Below are 18,018 nucleotides of genomic sequence, written 5' to 3'. Positions count from 1 at the left end.
TACGTCTCTCTATCCTGTCATCCCCATTTCGCGGCACCTTATCATTTGCTACCCTCGTGACGATCGATAACGACACCGCCGGATCGTCATCGCTTTGTTTATTCCCAGAGGAAATATTTCACAATTCTTCTTCGAAATTCTTCTTCGTCTCGAATTGCGATATTTCATTAAATTTTCTGGCTTGATTTTTCTACGTATCCGCTTAGTTTATCGGTGCGTTTCATGGGTGGACGAGGCAGAAGCAAAATATAAGGGGCAACAGGAGCGCCGAGTCACCGCGGACTCCTGCAGGATAATATTTAGTATTCCCGCGGCGTCGACTGTCGCGGCTTATAATATTTCGCGTCATATTAATATTCCAGAGGGATGCTAGCCGTGCAGACGACAGGGGAGAGGGCCCGCAGGACGAGCAGGACCAACAGGAGGACCGATGCTGCCATTGCAGATGCACACTGCCGTATCTTGCCACCGTTCATGTCCACATTTGCATCGTTATATTCCTTCAGGAAACCCTTCTTCATTGCTTCTGACATTTGCTAAACGCTTCAAGATATTTCCTCTATAAAATGTCTCGCTTCTGAATTTCAAATACCTCGCGAGATCTGTTGTCCGTCCCTTTTATGAAACGTTGAATTTGACGAGACAAAAGGTGAATACATCGAAGGGGGTTAATAAGGAAAATGTAGTTGAAGGGGGTGGGAAGGCGAGCGAAACAGGAAAGGCAGAGAGAAGGTGAATGGATGGAGAGATTTAAAGGGAGGGCAAGCAACGAACGGAAGGGACTGGCTCGCGGTAGACGAAGCCATTTACGGGCACGTAAGCGGTTTCCATTGTCTATGAAGGTATAATGGAGTAATCTCGCGGTGATGCGCCCCGCCACCGAGGCCGATATTCAAATTACGCGCCTCTTACAAGTATATACACGGAACCGCTATAACCGAGCCTTCCGGTCAGAAACGGCGTAGCCAGGAGGGGAATATTGTAGATAGAGCCATCGCGTACCGTCGTCTCCGTCAGTGGTCCAGGTCCAGGGTTCTGTGTTATCGACCGGTAACAGGGTGACCGAGCTAATGCACAATTAGCAATATCACGTTGTAATACGAACTGGCCGCGTTTCTACTCGGGCTCCTGGAGTTTCGGGATATATCAAGTTTCTGCTTGCGATTCGGTCACGAACGCCGGTAACTGGTAGCGTGAGTACTCGGCTAGTTGGTCGACCGATAACAAGCTGTTTCACATGACAGAATTAAATTTCTGCTTTTCTTGCTTAGAGAAAACATTTCGATAAACTATTAATTTTTTATAAAGAAGGAGAAGAAAGCAACCAACTATTCCTTGATTGGTCGTTCTTTTTTCTCGCGGAATCATCAATCACATCGGGACTTGTGCCGAAAATAGAAAAAGATTCGCCCCATCTATCCTCGAGCAGGAAATCTTGGAAAGACTGGTACGGTTAAAAGCAACGAAACCAACCGTGTCTACCGTCTACGATACTGACCACGGCAGGTGGATGAGAAGGAAAGAGTATAGAAGCATGGCTAGATCGCTCATAACTCAGCCACAAACGTACATTTTTCTCGCGATCGTTAACTGGTATGTTTGTGCAAGATACACAAACACGCAGAAGTCGATGCGCTCCCGATGGTTACGGCGATATATCATCGCACGTCCAGAGTCATAACGTGACGGGTAACACGCGGACGCATCAGTCATTTAGCCGCAAATGGAATCTGCTTCCTTCCTCTTGCACCGTTTCCGCACCCCTTGTACCTGCGCTATTTTCTACGTCCAGCCTTGTACGCTGTTCTAGGTACACGCGTGTATGGGATTATATTGAAATCACCAATTTACACTTTGCATTGAAATATTCAAAGAAACTATAATGTACTTTTCTATCATTGTATCTTCCTTTAATATCCAGCAATAAGAAGGACGTCGCTCAATCCCCTAGATCTTCAGACTCTTTTCGTTTTTCTTCCCTTTATACCTTTTGCATACCTTGCAACGACGCCAAAGAGGGTCGGATGTTATCCATGGGATACGCAGCCCATCCTCGGTTATTCAATATCTGTTATACGTACAAGAAAGAGAAGGGCAGAGAAATAGTCGCAGAGCGTGGCTACCGTCGCGAAAGTTAATCTTATTAATTGAGAGTCGGATTCTTGAAGAAGTTCTTGAACGCAGGCTTGCTTGATGCTTTAAATTGGATTTCGTAATTTCTTTCGCGTACCCTTAAAGGCTCAGTTTTTACTTAATATCGTTGATGCCCGCCGTTCCTGTCTGTCGGATGTAAATACCATCGATTCAGGAGCCTTCAATTTCATTTGAAACGTTAAGATTTAAAATTCCAAAGTCTTCCTGTTAAATACTCTCTGACTTTTCCCATTAGCGTTTGAAATCCGATTTTCCCTCGTATTCGAATGAATGCATTAAATATTCAGACTTTCGGCTTAATACAAGCTGCAGGAATAATTAGTGCAACAGTATTAACGCTGAACAGCGAGCAATATTAATCATTGGCAGGCACTGTAGGTCGATGCAGTTATTACGTTTACATGAGCACAGAAAGTGTATGCGTGTATTCGTTGGTCATTAACAAGGTATGCTTAATATACTAATAACACCTGTCGAAACAAAACTGTATCGGTGAGATCTAATTTGCAATTTTCATTCTGAATGAGGATCGTTTCGGTGACGCGTCAAAGTTAATGACATCGTTATAGTTGCCTTTTGTTTTCTTACGACCGATGCAAATTTCCCTCGACAGAGCTGCGTTATCTTCGAATCGAGCATAATTAACGAGATTTATCGCAATTTAATCCTTTTGCACTCGTAAGCTTATTTTCGGTTCTGCCTCATTATTATATCGCAATTAATTGGGCGTTTCAATTAGTTACTTTCCAAACTAAATTCAGCAATATATAAAATAATATTTAATTAGAACGAATGACTGACTGATCAAATCACTGTCCCCTTTGAAAATTGTTTTGAATCGATTAGAAAGACAAGGGAGGGTCAAGACAGAAGGGGTAGAGTGTGGTCGTTTTCGCGCTTGCTTTCGTCGAAAGAAGCAGACTAAGGCTGGTAATGCACAAGCAACCCCTATTTCAGAGGATCACCGAAAACTCTCGATCGCTCATCCAGCTCATTAAAGGTAGGTCCTTACGTACAGGGCGTTCACCTAATTTAAATATTCCCCCGGTATTGGGCTCCGAAGAGTTTTCTAATTTAACCACCCCATCCTCCATCGATTTTTCTCTCCTTCCTCTTTCGTCTCCTCGCGTTGAAGTCTAGATAATATTATCTAACAATTCTCAAATCTTTTATTTCACCCTGATTTATCTAAGAAAAAATTCCCAATAATTGATAAGACTAACCTTCCCTATAACTGATAAGGATGGGGTACGTGTTCGACGGATAATCTCTCTTTGCATCGCTACAAGGTGTGCTAAAGGTAAAAAGAAGAAGAAGAAGGAAGAAGGAGAAAGAGAAGAAGAGTCTGAAGATGAAGGAGGTTTGAGGAAAGGGGAGCATCTTACGCGATCAGACTTCATAAGCAAGTCGAGCCCTTCCAGTCTTCGAAGGCAAACAACCTTGCACTTCCCTTCATCCCCTTCTCTATGTTTCTCTCTTTCTCTCTTTTAACCTCTGCTTTCTCGTGCTCCCAGCGTTCACCCTCGGGACCCACGAATCCTTCGTCCTTTAAATCCTCGAGCACAGATGCCGAGGGTGTACCATCGTACACCCTACACGTCGGATCCTCCCTCCACGGTATTTTATATTCACCTCAAATCATGCATATTTAATCGGAGAAACGGCTCGATCTACTTTCCCTAAGAGTTAATCGCACCACTGCGGACCACTGTAAATATCCTCTTGCGAGAACTCTCCTATGTCTTCTATGTTGCTGGATTTCTTGACTTCTTTCGTAGGTGGATTTTCGCGTAAATTACATTAAAATATTCGAGTACACGACCATCCTAAAGTATTACTATTCAATAATAAAAATTTCTTATCGCAACATCCTGTGCAACGTGTTAATAGTTTCAAAGTCAATAAAGTGTTGAAAGTACTAGAAAAGTAAGTTGGAAAATCCATGCCGTCCCTGAAGAAGAAACTGAGAAGAAGGAAAGAAAAGGGTAAAGGAATTAGAGTCGAACGATAGAGGGGTGGTATAAACGCGAGCGTTACATACAACAAGCGGTTGCAGAAACCTTTATCAGCCTCTGGAGGCGCGTGCTCGTTGCTTTGGCTCGGAAACTACACCGGATATAAGCAATGGATAAGAAAGTTCCGTGGCTCTATGAAAAATGCAACGTTCGAGTTATCGTTCACGTGAATTTTTCATCCACGCGAGCCAACCTGCCGCTTGTCGAGCTCCATCACCCTTTCTAGACACCTTCTTCCTTCCGTTTTAACCTCTTTCTGCTTTTTTCCTTTTCCCGCCCCCATTTTTTTTTCAAGCTTTCCCGTTTTTAACCAGTTCTGTATTTTCAGCCGTTCGACGCTTGGAAAAAGTTTTCAAGTGACCCGACGACGAGACGAGACGAGACGAGACGAGACAAGACGGAAGGAGATGAGAAGTTCGACGATACATCGCATCGGGGGAAAACGCATTTCCGCGATTTCGCGTACCTATGCACATGGGAAGCTACTTTTCAAACTGCGCGACACATCGCCTGGAAATTTCAACCAAGAACAGGGAACTACGCTGTTAGAAAACGGGGCGAACGATGCTAAACTGTTGGACAAATGGACGGGATATGGCTCTCTTTCGGATTTCGAACGAAACATTTAACATGGAGACTGTTTGCGGGAAATCGTGATACTATGGTGTTAGGAAGTTAGGGAAACTGCAAAGTTTCAGCTATTCATATGTAGGGGAGAGTTGCCAGGATCGTATTTCAACGATGTCTTTGTTATTGTTAGATACGAGAGAGGTCTAGCGAGAAAAGGATAAATGAAATGAGCGGAATATTGCGGAATGTTTTACATTCATTTTACGTAAGGTCGAATAGTTACTTTTAATAAGTCAATTTTTATAGATTATAAAATGAAAGGAGTTTGATAGAAATATTGAAGAAATAAATATGAATTCAAATCCAGCTTAACTCAAGGTACAATCAAATCATATTATACAGGATAACATCGTTTCCATTTGAAAAGGAATATTGGTTTTGCTTCCTTTGTGATGGAGTAAATACGAAAGATAAGATTCTTTCTTTCAACTTCTTTCTTTCTCTCAATTTTTGTACGAGTTAAAGTAAATTTTTAGAAATTCATTTTCCCAGAGAAACCTTTTGCCACATTTTCCTCCCTGTGAGGGACAACTGTGCTTCCCTCACATATTCAAATACCTCCTTAGAAGGAGACATTATTGCGTAAGATAATTAAACGGAGTCACTGGAATGGATAAATTAAATCGTCTATTATTTCTCGGCCCTGTAATTAGTCGTCCACCCAAAGCACCCTGTCAAAGAACACTTGCCGAGCTCCGTTATCAGGAGACAAGCTGTTAATTAAGTAGACTATTCCGTCTGTCTCTGCAGATAACAGAATCCTGGTTAACGTTAGAAACACTTTTGTGCCTATGTAAATGTTCGATGAAACAAGCATCGAGGAGAGATTAGAAAATCTCACCGAATAGATCTGACTGGCTAGTTAACAAGATAAGCGTAAAAGAAAGCTGCTTTGAATTCAAGCATTGTCGCGGGAATTTCGTACGGTTCGATGTCGTCTTATAGATTCGGTGACTTCAATATGTACAAAAGGTAGAGAAACGAGAAGCGGGAAGTAGAAAGAAGTAGAGAACGAGAGAGATTTGTCGCGAGCATTGGAGATTGAAAGCACGAGACGAGGTCACGGAAGCAGAGATAGGAAGAAATTCGAAAGAAAGGGGAAGATGGAAGAAATTGTACGGGGCGTGGACGGGATAAGTTATCTTTGCGTCTCGGGATGCACACCGACATTATTTCGTATCTTGCAGGACACTTCGAGCAATGAGCACGTCCTGCCGTGTACGCTGCCGGAATTCATAACGAGCTCTTATCTATCTTAGTCGCCTTCGTTTTCCTTTTTTTTTTCTTTTTCTTTTAACTTTTTCCTCTCCTATTTCCTGCTATACCAGCTCTTCTTCCCGGATGCTTTTCGACTGGATCCAACTACACGCGTGTTTCTCTTCAGATTAGTAACTCCGTTCCAATATCGTCGTAGTGGCTCGGTCTGCAGCGACTTTAACTCCTTCGGCACGAAATTAATGTTTGTCTGTTCTCTGTGGACTAGAGGAGCTGCGTTTAGTTAGCTTTACTCGCTTAGTCATCCTTATCGTGGTCCTGGGATGGTTGACTAATGCCGTTGAATCTAGCGTGTACTTAGTTCTGCTTGCTTCGGGCCATCAGCTTCTTCGAGTTTGCGAATTTCCAAGATGCAAGTCGATCTACGGATTGTTGTAAGGCTACTGAACTTGCGTATACGTGTGCTCGATAAATTGACAAAGAGCGCGTTACCACGCGACAGGTGCTTTTAATAAAGCGGATGTGTACATTGCTCTTTCCCCCCCAGAGCCGTTGATATTAAAAATTCTTTTGATAATTAAATTTTCAGTTCTTTGAACGATGTATTCGCTAAGGATTATTCAGGCGATTTGAAAATGAGCTTTTTCACAATACCAAGTAGAAAATGATCAACGTTTATAACGGGAATGGTAAGCGATTTCAAAATTGCAACAGCGAACACCGAGCGAAAACGAGACACGTAACTAGAAACGATATTTGTAACGCGTCCCTTCGGGAAAATCCAGATCCGGCATTTAGCTTCTATCGATTAACGCAACACGCACGGTCACGTAGCGAAGCGAAGCGGAGCGGAGCGTAGCGCGGAGTAATTGCAGGATTCAGATGCAATCTGCCCGATACGCGCGATTTACCCCCAATATTTCATCCCATCGGCTTTTCTCGCGGCGGTCAGCTCCGATCGGTGAACAATTTTTCAAGACAAACGAGCCTCGATTACATCGACAATACGGCAAACATATTTCCGCACAAAAGGACCAACCTTGCTGCCACGATATTTTTCCTACCCGTTACGATCGTCTGAAATATAAAAATAATTCCCCGAAAACCGCGTCCCCCTGCGAACAACTGAAACACTCCAACACTTTCAAAACGTCATCCAGGATTGCGAATACATACTAGTTTCATCAAAATTCCTGCCACTCGAATCGAAAACCTATATCCCAACAGTTTTTTTATATCGTGATTATTCTCGACAATTTTTCTTTTTTTCAAAGGCAAAATAATCGGATAACGGGTATGTTGCAAAAGCGAGGAACATCTGGATAACCAAACAAACTTTTCCGGCTGAGTAATAAAAACAAAAGTAGATGAAAGCTGGAGTAATCGCAATATGTCCACGATACCGTACCATTTGCAGTAACTTTAAAATCGTCCGCGTACTTTACGCACGGTCGACCGCTAATAACAAAGCTCGCGGGGTGATTACACGGCGTGATTTCGCGTAGATTGGACGAGTGATTAATTCTTGCGGACAATCCGCGCTACCCATCCCCCCTGCGCCCTTCTCTGATACAACCACCCTCGTCGACCAGAACCCTCCGGTTTCGTTTCGTTCCCTTTTCCTCTGTTCGTCGCCGCCCTCTCTCTGTGGATTTGTCGCTGCTACCAAACCCCGGCAAGGATATTTTAATTCCGAAACGGCGTCGGCGGTGGAGCGGTTTGAAACGGTTATTAATTCGTGTGTCGAGGCTCCGTGGACAACGTTCAATGAAAGCGCAACGAGGACAGAGATGTACAGGGTGTGCAATCGGAAGAAGATGATTCTTCATTTTTTCTTCATTAGACCCGTATTCTTTTTACTACAGATTTCTCCATCCCTGAACGATGCTTAACTGGTCGATTTCCTCGAGCGTCGTGTGAGACAATTTTATTTCGCATCTTCGTCTAATGGTAAGTTTGTATCGTCAGTTATAGGACACCCCGTATAGGGTGCTCGTAAAAACAAGCCCATTGTTATCGTGGTCCCGTAGACTCGTTTCGCAGTGAGCGGCAGTGAAATCGACGGGGTGGCATAGGGAAAGAAAGGAGGAAACAGATATATCGGGGTACCGGGTGCACGTGTGGTGGCGCCTACCCTTCTGTTATCGTGGAAAACGCGCGATCTCGACGTTTCAGATGTTTCTATGGAAGCGGACGGATTGATTTTTGGACTGACCACTTTTTTTTTTTTTTCACCGCGTGGCCTGACTGCTGCGTTTCTCTGGCCAAATGGCAGGGAAACACGAAAACGATTTTATGGCGTATGAGATGGACAGGCTCTGGTTGGTTGATGGTGCTTTTAGTCGGTCAAAAACGATTGGCAAGGAAAGATTGCCGGATGTCTCTGTCTCTGCTGATGAATGTTTCAACCGGTTGGATTTTTGAGGACAAAAGGTGAATGGAACTTGAACGACCTGCTCATTTTCCTTAGGATCTTGATTTGCATAATCACTATGCGACTCTCATTTATTATTCTTTTTATTTTGAAATGCACGTTTAGCCCCACACGGATCAGCATATTTACCAACGACAATCTAATTGACCATACTCTTTCTCTCGTCATAAATATCCAAGGGGTCCTTCCCTTCTCTCGCCGGCCAGTTTTCCCCGAAAAAAGAAGCTCACTGAACTTGTCCCGTACCGTCATGGGACAAGGCGAGCGTACACGTACGCTTATTTAAATACCAAATAGACCATTCCCTGCGTGCCTCGTGGCCTGTGATTTTCGTGACTGCGTGTTGCAACGAAAGCGAGGGGTCGTTCCTGAATGGCTACGGGAAAGGGTGCGGAGGCAAAGAAGGCACCCAAGGGTGGTTAGACGGTGCGCTCTCAAACGAAGCATAAAATCGGAGATGAGTCTGTCGTCGCGAAACCAACTGACCCGAGCAAAGAGAAAAGAAGGGTAGGAAAATGCTTGGGAAGGGTGATTGTACGTTAATCAATCTAAAAAAAAATCAACTTTCTAATTAATTAATTAGAATTCCAACGCAACGTAAATCAAGCTAATCCAAATGGAGCCAAATAATTTGTAACCCCTTAGTTCTTTCTCAATCGGAGGATTCTTTCCCTAAAGATTGGCGAGAAATCGATCGATCGAAGTTGCTGAACCCTAGTAATCCGTTCATCGGTTGGTTTTTAACGAGCAACACGGTCAAACTCCTTGGGAGTTGTTTCATCTAGCTATAGCTTTCGTACTTCTTCGGTCTGTTGGTAATAATAGCGGAAACAGGAACTCGTTTCAAAGTAAAAGCGAAAAACAAAGCTGCGTTCTTTAGTCGTGTAGAATCTGTGGCCCAGTTTTGGAAGCAAGAGTTCGCTACGAACGAGAACTCCGCGTAGATATCGTAACATTCAGTTTCATAAGCCTCGGAGGAAATTCTATGAGTACTATTCTTTCTATCCTACAAGAGATCACTAACTAACTCTTTTTATCCGTGTTTCGGTATGAAGGAATTTGCTAGAAGAAAGGAAGCAACGATCGCATAGGTGTTTAATTCAGCGATTTCTCCGATCAACGGAAGCCCTTGAAAATAAAGTTGCCAGCTTCTCTAGGGAAACACGACCGAGTCAATATTGTCTTCTCGTACTAAGCGCAGCTAAAGTACACCGTCAGACCGGTGCCGTGCAAGGAAACTTTATATATCACGGTGCGTAGTTGCGAACAAACTTGATGGAATCCAACAATAAGGCAAAGTTCCTTCCTCTCTTAATTGTTTCCTTCAGCCGACTAAAAATAAATACGCTACCACTTTATCGCTCCTATCCACTGTGAAAACTTTCGATCATTCGCGACTGGAGGTGTCATTTTGAATGATGGCAAGAAGAATAACATCGGCGAAAACACGTCAATATTTCAGGAAATGACTTATTCAGTTTCTTGGAACGGAAGTTTCGACAGGATTACATCTGCTTATTTGAAATGTTAATTGATGATTTGACAATGTCTTCTTAATGAATGCACCGGATCAGAATTTAATAATTAAATTTGTTCCAGATATTTTTGAATAATTTCCATTTTAATGTACAATTTCAATGCTTTTCAGTATCATGATACTACAAAACAGAGAGTATAATACTAAAAATTTGTCAAACTGTTAATATTAACTGGTATAACAAAACCTTTATACATGTAAAAAGCGTATTATATTTGTTTCTATTTTTCCTTGCAAAACGAAAGCATTATATCCTGGCTTTTCTATGCTGCATAGCATACAAAAAAACCAGAACGAATATTCAACAATGCAGACGCATTTCATAGTACGAGTTCGTGAAGCATTTGTTAATTAACTTGCAGAGTACGGTATTGTGCATTAAACAACAACATTCACCGTGGCGAAACGTAAATGGAGTTTTGCATGAAATTACGACGCTTTTTCTGTCTACTTAAAAATCTTCATCTTCCGTAATATCCCTCTGCCCTTAATGCAAGTATAACTTTTAATAACTTTTCAAAGGTAAACGAGGGGAAGTTTGCAAATAAAAAGACTACGCGTTTAACGCATCAATTATTTTCCTTAGAATATTTTCAATACGAATTGCCTCAATTATCGTCTACATTTTCCTTATAATTAATACCACGATTGCGAGTGGGTATTACAAGACTGGTATTCAAAGGATTAAACGATATTCCAAGAGTGTTCATCGTGAATCATCTTTATCGCGTAAAATTTAAATTGGACCATAATGGAGGACAATTCGCGCATTTCATACTAATGTTACGAGAAGACTTTGTCGCGTACTCACGAAAGCAATAGAATCTGGCGAGACTTTTCGAAAAGTATGTAACTTTCAGTGACTCGAGCCTGGGTAAGAATAAAGTCTCAAGTATCCGTTTGCTCCTGCTATAGCCGTGGAAGGTAGGTCCGCGATAAAATCTAATGAGACGTCGGAGAACTCGAGAATCCCACCAAGAACGAAATTACAGATTCTCTACCCTATATTTTTTCCGTCTAACGTTCGACGTTCAATCTTTTATTAACGGTCCGGCTCGAAATCGATTTTTCAATTCCGCCTCGAGTGAGCAACTCTCATGACGCAATCGCCCTTTTCCAGGAATGTTAATCCACGATATTGCTCTTTCGATTGATCGTTTTTTCTTTTTTTCTAAAATTTCTAAATATTAAGATTGATTCATTCGCGAGTCTTTTGCGAGTTTCGATAAGACGCTGGAAAGAGGTAGAATACACCCGCATGGATATATTGTATGATAGTTTTCCTTTGTCAAATGTTGAAGGGTGCACGGGTGGCCGGTGTATCGTTCGCATTAGCCTCTTTACGATCGATTAATTGCTTGGTTGCGGAACAAAACATCTAGCCGTGTGAACGATCCTACAAAGTCGCCGGCGGCGCTCTGTCACGGCCTTTGTCGACTCGTTTAGACGGCAGAATGCGCGATAAAAATACCTTCATAAAAAACCGCGACAACCGATTAGCGAGATACGACCTCTCCACCCAGTGCTTTCCACTTGAATTTTCTCCGTTCGCCAACTAACCGAACGGAGCTCAATTGCTGCTCCGATGGAACTAAATTACACGGCTCACGGTTCAAACGTTTTGTCTATCGCGCTCCAAACGAATTGGAAAAAAGAAAATGAACGACGCGTGCACGCTGCGCCTCCTATACACGTTGTATGTACATACATATGTATTTCGTTCAAGATGTCAACGAACGGATTTTCAAGGAATTATAGAAGTTAGCATTTCACGATTCTCGACCTAACGAACCTAACCTAGTTCGCGGACTAATGAAAATGTACAGTCGTTGAATTAGCAGCGCGTGGACCGTTTTGGGCGATCGCCAAGCTGGTAATTTACGGAGCACCGAATTCTACCTGAGGATTAGTGGAGAAACGACGCGACGCGGCGCGATAGGATTAACGAATCGTGTTTACGAAAGCAAGAAAATGGCTGAATATGTTTACTCACTCTTCGACGGTGCGGAAGATCCTGGAAATGGTCGTGCAGGGTAGTAGTAGCGTTGCTTTAGCCAAACAGACGACAAAAATGAAACACCAAAATAAACGCTGACCGTCACGTGTCACACAGCACGGTTACGCACTGGCCGGGAATCCATCCTGTGACCGATTCATCCTCGACGGCAAAACAAAAACACTGGCAACGTTCCTTTTCTCGCGAAACGTTTTATTCTCGCTTTAGATCAACGCGCACTATTAACACCGAATCACCTTTTCACGTCTTTTATCCTCGACGAGCTGTCGTTCGAACGTGACAGAGAGACGACGCGACCGTTTTGGCGGGTTTCATCGACTGGCCGCCAGAGCGCCTTCGATTCTCGATTCTCGATCTCGATCTCGCTCCTCGTTCCTCGATCTAGTTCGATAGTGACGCGAGCCACGAACGTTGGTAAATCTCTCGGTGCGAATCCTGTCGACGTTAAGGGAGAAAAGGTTGACGACTCGATAAGTAGCTAACACAAAGTTTAAGCTCGTCCAGTGGGGAAAAAATCGGAGGAACGAGTGGTCGTAGACTCGTGGTGGCGAACGTTGAGAAGAGGTCGAGAGAGTGGAACGACCGACGCGGCGACGGTCGCGTGGTATCGATTCGTGGCCGTGGAAAGCCGGCAAGGCAGTCGAGATAGAGAGAGAGAAAGAGCGAGAGAGAGCTTTTTCTTCGCGTTTCTCTCCCTCTTTGTCCCGTGTTCCTGTGTTCTCTCTTCTCTCTCTCTCTCCTTCCCTCTCACCCTCGTGCAACGCGGTCACCGTACGTGCCACACTTCAAGAGAATAACCACTATTCGTGTGCGTGCCTGCGTGCGTGCGTGTATACGGTCTATCGGAATTGTACACGATCGAAGTTGAACTTCCAGTGATGTGCCGAATTATTTACAATAACTATATAACGAGTGCGTGTGTGTTGTTACAATACGAGGACACAACGTGCGGTACCGGTATCGCGCATACGAGTCACGGAAGAGAGATGCGTCTCCCTCAAACGTCCGGGTCGGACTGAGCGCGGCGGGGAGATCTGGAGACCTATGGAGTCGTTCGAGGTACTGACTACCCCCACCCGGAGGAGCCACGCTTCAGCTTTCCCAACCCTCGGCGCGCGCCTTCCTCCCTTATATAGGGTGTACTATAATACGTGAGTACCTACAACTTCAATTATACATTCGGCACACATAAATAATAAAAAAGCTCTATATAAATGTTTGTCTTCTTTATCCTGATTTTTCTACTACGTTGTATTACCATCGTATCAAACGATATACTCGCTTTGTTTAAAGAATTAATAAAAAATGTACATACGACTTTAAACTCAGAAATAAGCTCAGACTGGACAAATATTTATATGAACTTTTTTCGTATTAGCGTGGCTATGATCATGTATTATGATACATCCTGTATCCTTGTACGTGGTTAGCGATGGCCATTCGATATTCTCTCTGTCACAAGTTCTCGAGCAATTTCCCAGTACGAACGGTCGAATCGCTCCGAGCGTTTGGCAAGTTTTAAAGTCCCTCGAAGAGACTTGTCGATCCCCCTGTCTCGTACGTTCGGGAATCTTTCCGAAGTTTCTCGGGGAAATTATTTGCCCCGAGAGTTTAAATATTTTTTTCATTTCTTAAGTTGTACGTTTGGAAATCTCTCAAAGCCATCGCTACTTGTGCGCTACCCCTCTGTATTACCGGTTTCTCTTTCTCTCTGCTTTGTGCTTTTCTGACCCTCTCTCGCTCTCCCTACCGCATTGCTGCATCCATCTCTTTTTCTCACCATGTTTCACTTTCTTTCTTTCAACGCTACCCTCTTGAACAGCGCCGTATACTCTTGGAAGCTAGCTTCTTCTTTCCTCTTATCTGTATCCTTCCCGCGGCCCTTTTCATTGCACCTTCCGTCCCTTCTTTCGAGATTTTAAGGCGCATTCAGTCGCATTGTTTAGTGTTCAGGATTTTTATTTTTGCAATATCACTGCGTTACTTACGTACCTAACAGTGTCGTATTTGTGTCATCTCTTAAACTCGAAGGGTTTTTTGGTACATTGCCATGGTTTCGCGAGTCCTTTTCCCTCTTTCTGGCTTTTTTTTACCGTACACCCTCTGTCATTGATATATCTCTCGTATCCGAATCGCGGAAACGTGATTTATGCTGCTTATTGCGCAAGAAAGATAGCGAAGGCAGTTCTGGAAACGACTTGCTACGCGAGCACGTCTCGCGAACGAGGTCATCTCACGAACCTGAACTCTCCAATCGCATAATGGATTCCCTGGTACATATATATCTTTGAGCTTGGTCGAACGTGAAGGAACTTATGCGAATTACTAGCAATACGAGCTAGCAAATCGAACGAAGGGGAAAAAGTATTCAGGTTCGAGGAAAAGTTTTGTTACAAGAAAATGTAACAGTTTGATGGGACCTAATGCGTTTAACGCGTTAACAGAAAAAAGAAAAAGGAAAAAATTCGAAAGCTTTGTCATTGTCATTGCTACGTTACGAAGCGACGTTATTTCTCATTGAAGCTGTTACATCTCCCTGCCACCGCCTTAATCTCCTTTCCTGCTCGGCTCGCGCTCAGGATCGCTTAATTGCCAGATAAATCTATCCAACTAACGGCGAGCTAACCGGATAAGCCGACTTGTTTTCACGCTTGATACGTGTAACCAGCAATTAAATGGCGGTGGCTACGTTCTTATTAAGTATGCAAAAAAGAAACTTTACGTACCTCAATCACAACTTTAACAACTTCCAACCCGGCTGCGTTCGAGATGTTTTACATAATATGTTTATTAATCGGGGTTGAACTTTTCCTTGGAAATACGACCCGTTACCACGCGACGGCATAGGCGTGGAACGGATGAAAAATCAGAACGGTTTCGGCAAAGTAACCGGCATCGAAGGAAGTTGAAAAGGGAACGGCAATTCCGAGGTCAAAGGCTCCGGACAGAAGGATATCGACACGCTGTCTGAGAGGACTGCAACCGATAGGGTGAAAATACATTGTACGTTCTTATGTGCACCCGTAACCAACACCGTTTTCCAGCTTGGCCTTGTTCGCGAAATAAAAACTCGAACAACAGTGGCCAGGATTGAAACGGTCTCGCAAATATCCTTCGCGACAGTTCCCTTGTCTCTCGAGATGTCGGCTACCAAGCCACCACCAGTCGAACTCTATATACACCATTCCCGACATACCATGGCCACAGCACACAATCAGACGAATTCCTTTTTCCAGACAGCCACCCCTTTGTCCAGATTTCATAATACCCTCTGAAGAACGTTTTAAGAGATCTTATTTAACACTTTGACGGTTCGCGATCCGATATTAATTACGTTTCGAAGAAATTCGTCTGGTCAGATTAAACATTCCGTGCTCCTCGGTGTTCTTTCGAATATTGATCTAAAGACGAGTTACAATTGAAGAATTCGGGGAAAATTGATTGTCTTTGGCAAGGCGGAAATATTTTCCTTCATCATAAAATACCACACTGATTCTTCGCTTGACTAATAACGTATCTCTTTGGCACCGTTGTATCGATAAGAATCTCGTTGGAAGAGCTCGAGTATTTTCTTAATAAAACGTCGTGGAATTTTTCCGACGGAGCGAAAGAAGGTTGGGGATATCGGTTCATTTTTCTATCACATCTCCCGGGATCAAGAACGAATTTCACGCGAGGATATATAGTATAAAAGTAGGAGGGGAACACCACTCTGGTGACGATGAAAGCCAAAAACGGTAATCCGGTCGTTCTCGTTGAAGGGCCAAAGGTTTCTCGCGAGTATCTGAGAACCCGGCCTAAAGCAACCGGGAACACGAGTTTCCTCGTCCTAGAATACTCTCCGATGCTGCCATGCTTCACCTTTTATCAGCTCTTCCTATGGATTCGACGAAAGGTGATAAGGGTCCTTCACGAATACGGAGACGTTAGGTTGCTTGCATTTACTTATCACCGTTTTCTACTACTACGATAAATAAAAATGATCAAGTATTCGTATATTGAAATCGGTTAATCAAATTGCACTGTTCTGGAGAACAAGAGTGCCTCGAACGATAAAGTGGTGGTAAGAACGAAGGGTCGAAGCGTGTTTCGCCGGTATAATCGGTTTTCAATAGTCCCGAGCGTGTTCAATATTAATGCAAGAAACGTTCAAGGGTTCCGCACGTATGCCCATTGTAGTTTGGAAATGACACGATAGCGCATTCTTGAAATATTTTAAAAACTTTTCGTGCAACACGGTATTTCCCGCCTCTACCGTATAATCTATAAAATTCTTATTTCCGAAAGTTTCGACGTACGTAGCTTGTGGAAACTTTTAAATTTTCCACCTTGAACCGGCCGAGCTACGAGAGGATGCTCTTACCTCTGTTCCCGGAATATTTAGATTCTGAAAGCGGTTTTTCGCGCGCCGCTTCAGCGAGATTTCCTTCTGGCACCCACGAGTGGTCATAAACGTTGATTCAAATTCTCGCGAAACTTAGAATTTGTCGTTTAACGAAAAAGCGGTAGAGAAAAGGCAAAGAGAGGAAGAAATGTAATCGATTAAACGTAGCCACAGAAAGCTGGTCGACGCGAGTGACAACGTTAACGATCCACCGCTGGACAGTGACGAATATTTCTTGGCTCCGTGGATTGCGAAGGGACGTAGAAAAGGGAGGGAAGCTGACGATGGAGGTACGGCAGGAAACGAAGGTTTTCGGCCACGTTTGTTCCGGGACTGCCGCAACACGAGTTACGGATAATAACGGCGGGCTATCCAACAGCCACCGGAGTCAAACCGCAACCCCATCAACATACGCCGCACGTACCGTTCGTGCACTTGCATACGTGCAGCTGCAACTGCACTTCACCCGATCTACCTACAACCGGATACTCCAACGATTCTCCTTCACCTATATACACCGTTGATCGAAAGTTTCCATGCAAATAACCAAGAGTGAAGCGTCTCGTGCGTCATTGATTACTTCTTAATTACAAATCGCACTTGAATGGAGAAGTCGGTTCCGCGTTGAGCGCAGGGATACTTAGACGACTACAAAAGTTGACAGAATCCTTGTATGCTGATAATCTAACGCTGACGTTTTCGTACACTATAATTTAAACCAACGTCTCCCAAGCGTTTTCCTGCCATCGTTCGTTAACGTCGTCGAATTCACTTTTCGTGAGCGAAGCAGAGAGACAGAGGATTCCGCGTAGAATCTGAAATTAAAAGAAGCTCTCGGCGAGCTCGATAGTGGGACATTTATTCGAAATTAGATACGAAAATTCAGCAGCTCCGTGACCTCCTTAGAATTTCTCCCGTTTCATCCCCGGGATGCATCTTTCAACTTACCAACCGGCATTCTGTTTCGCCTGCATACGTATTTGTTGCATAAATGCCTATGCACGTGCGTGGAAATTTGAATAAACTGATGCGGGCAAATGCGAGAAAAGTTTGTGGAAGAGCGTGTGCGACTTACTATCGACGGTATAAAGTATCGCACCACTCCGAGAATTCGCCCTAATAGTTGTGAATCACCATTGACCTAGAACAAGCCAATACGGAAGTAAAATCGTAGCTCGACACGCGTTTAAGCTGCTGCTTTCAACGTTTATAAAATATCGCCGCCTCTTTACATTACAGCCCTTCGTATTGACACCCAATATCGTCGTACTGCCCTCTCTAGGTCAGTGATAACAGTGATTCTCGTAAATGGCGTTCCTTATGGCTCTATAGGAGATCTGGGCAATTCAGGTAGTTATTTTATTACCAGGAACGATCGTTTGCCCCGGGCAGCTAAACCACGCCTCGAAGAGCACCAACCGTACGATAAGGCGAAGCGCGAATGTGTAACAAATGTCAAACGGCTCGCATTAGAAAGATGTACCATAAAATATTAAGTTTATTACCGTTGGATATCAAACTGTTATATCGGACGATAGATATGTATTCGTGTAGAGAGCAGTCATCGGTTGGTATTAACGAGGCTTCTTGAATGCAGCTATAGGTAGCGATCGACAGGAACAAAGGGGACAA

General features: G+C 43.6%; 1 protein-coding gene across 1 annotated transcript in view; it reads right to left on the bottom strand.

The window, feature by feature from the left end:
• Nucleotides 1–13,148, bottom strand: part of LOC114877166 — a 171,816-nt gene extending 158,668 nt beyond the window's left edge. The window contains exon 1 of the mRNA XM_046290135.1: nucleotides 11,979–13,148. The gene's annotated coding sequence lies outside the window, so the exon portion shown is untranslated. The remainder of the gene's footprint in view (nucleotides 1–11,978) is intronic.
• Between the last annotated feature and the right edge of the window lie 4,870 nt (nucleotides 13,149–18,018).

Source organism: Osmia bicornis, chromosome 2, assembly GCF_907164935.1.
Source record: "Osmia bicornis bicornis chromosome 2, iOsmBic2.1, whole genome shotgun sequence".
NCBI classification, from domain to species: domain Eukaryota; kingdom Metazoa; phylum Arthropoda; class Insecta; order Hymenoptera; family Megachilidae; genus Osmia; species Osmia bicornis.
Note: the sequence above shows the minus strand (reverse complement) of the source record. Positions and strands in the feature narration are given on the sequence as shown.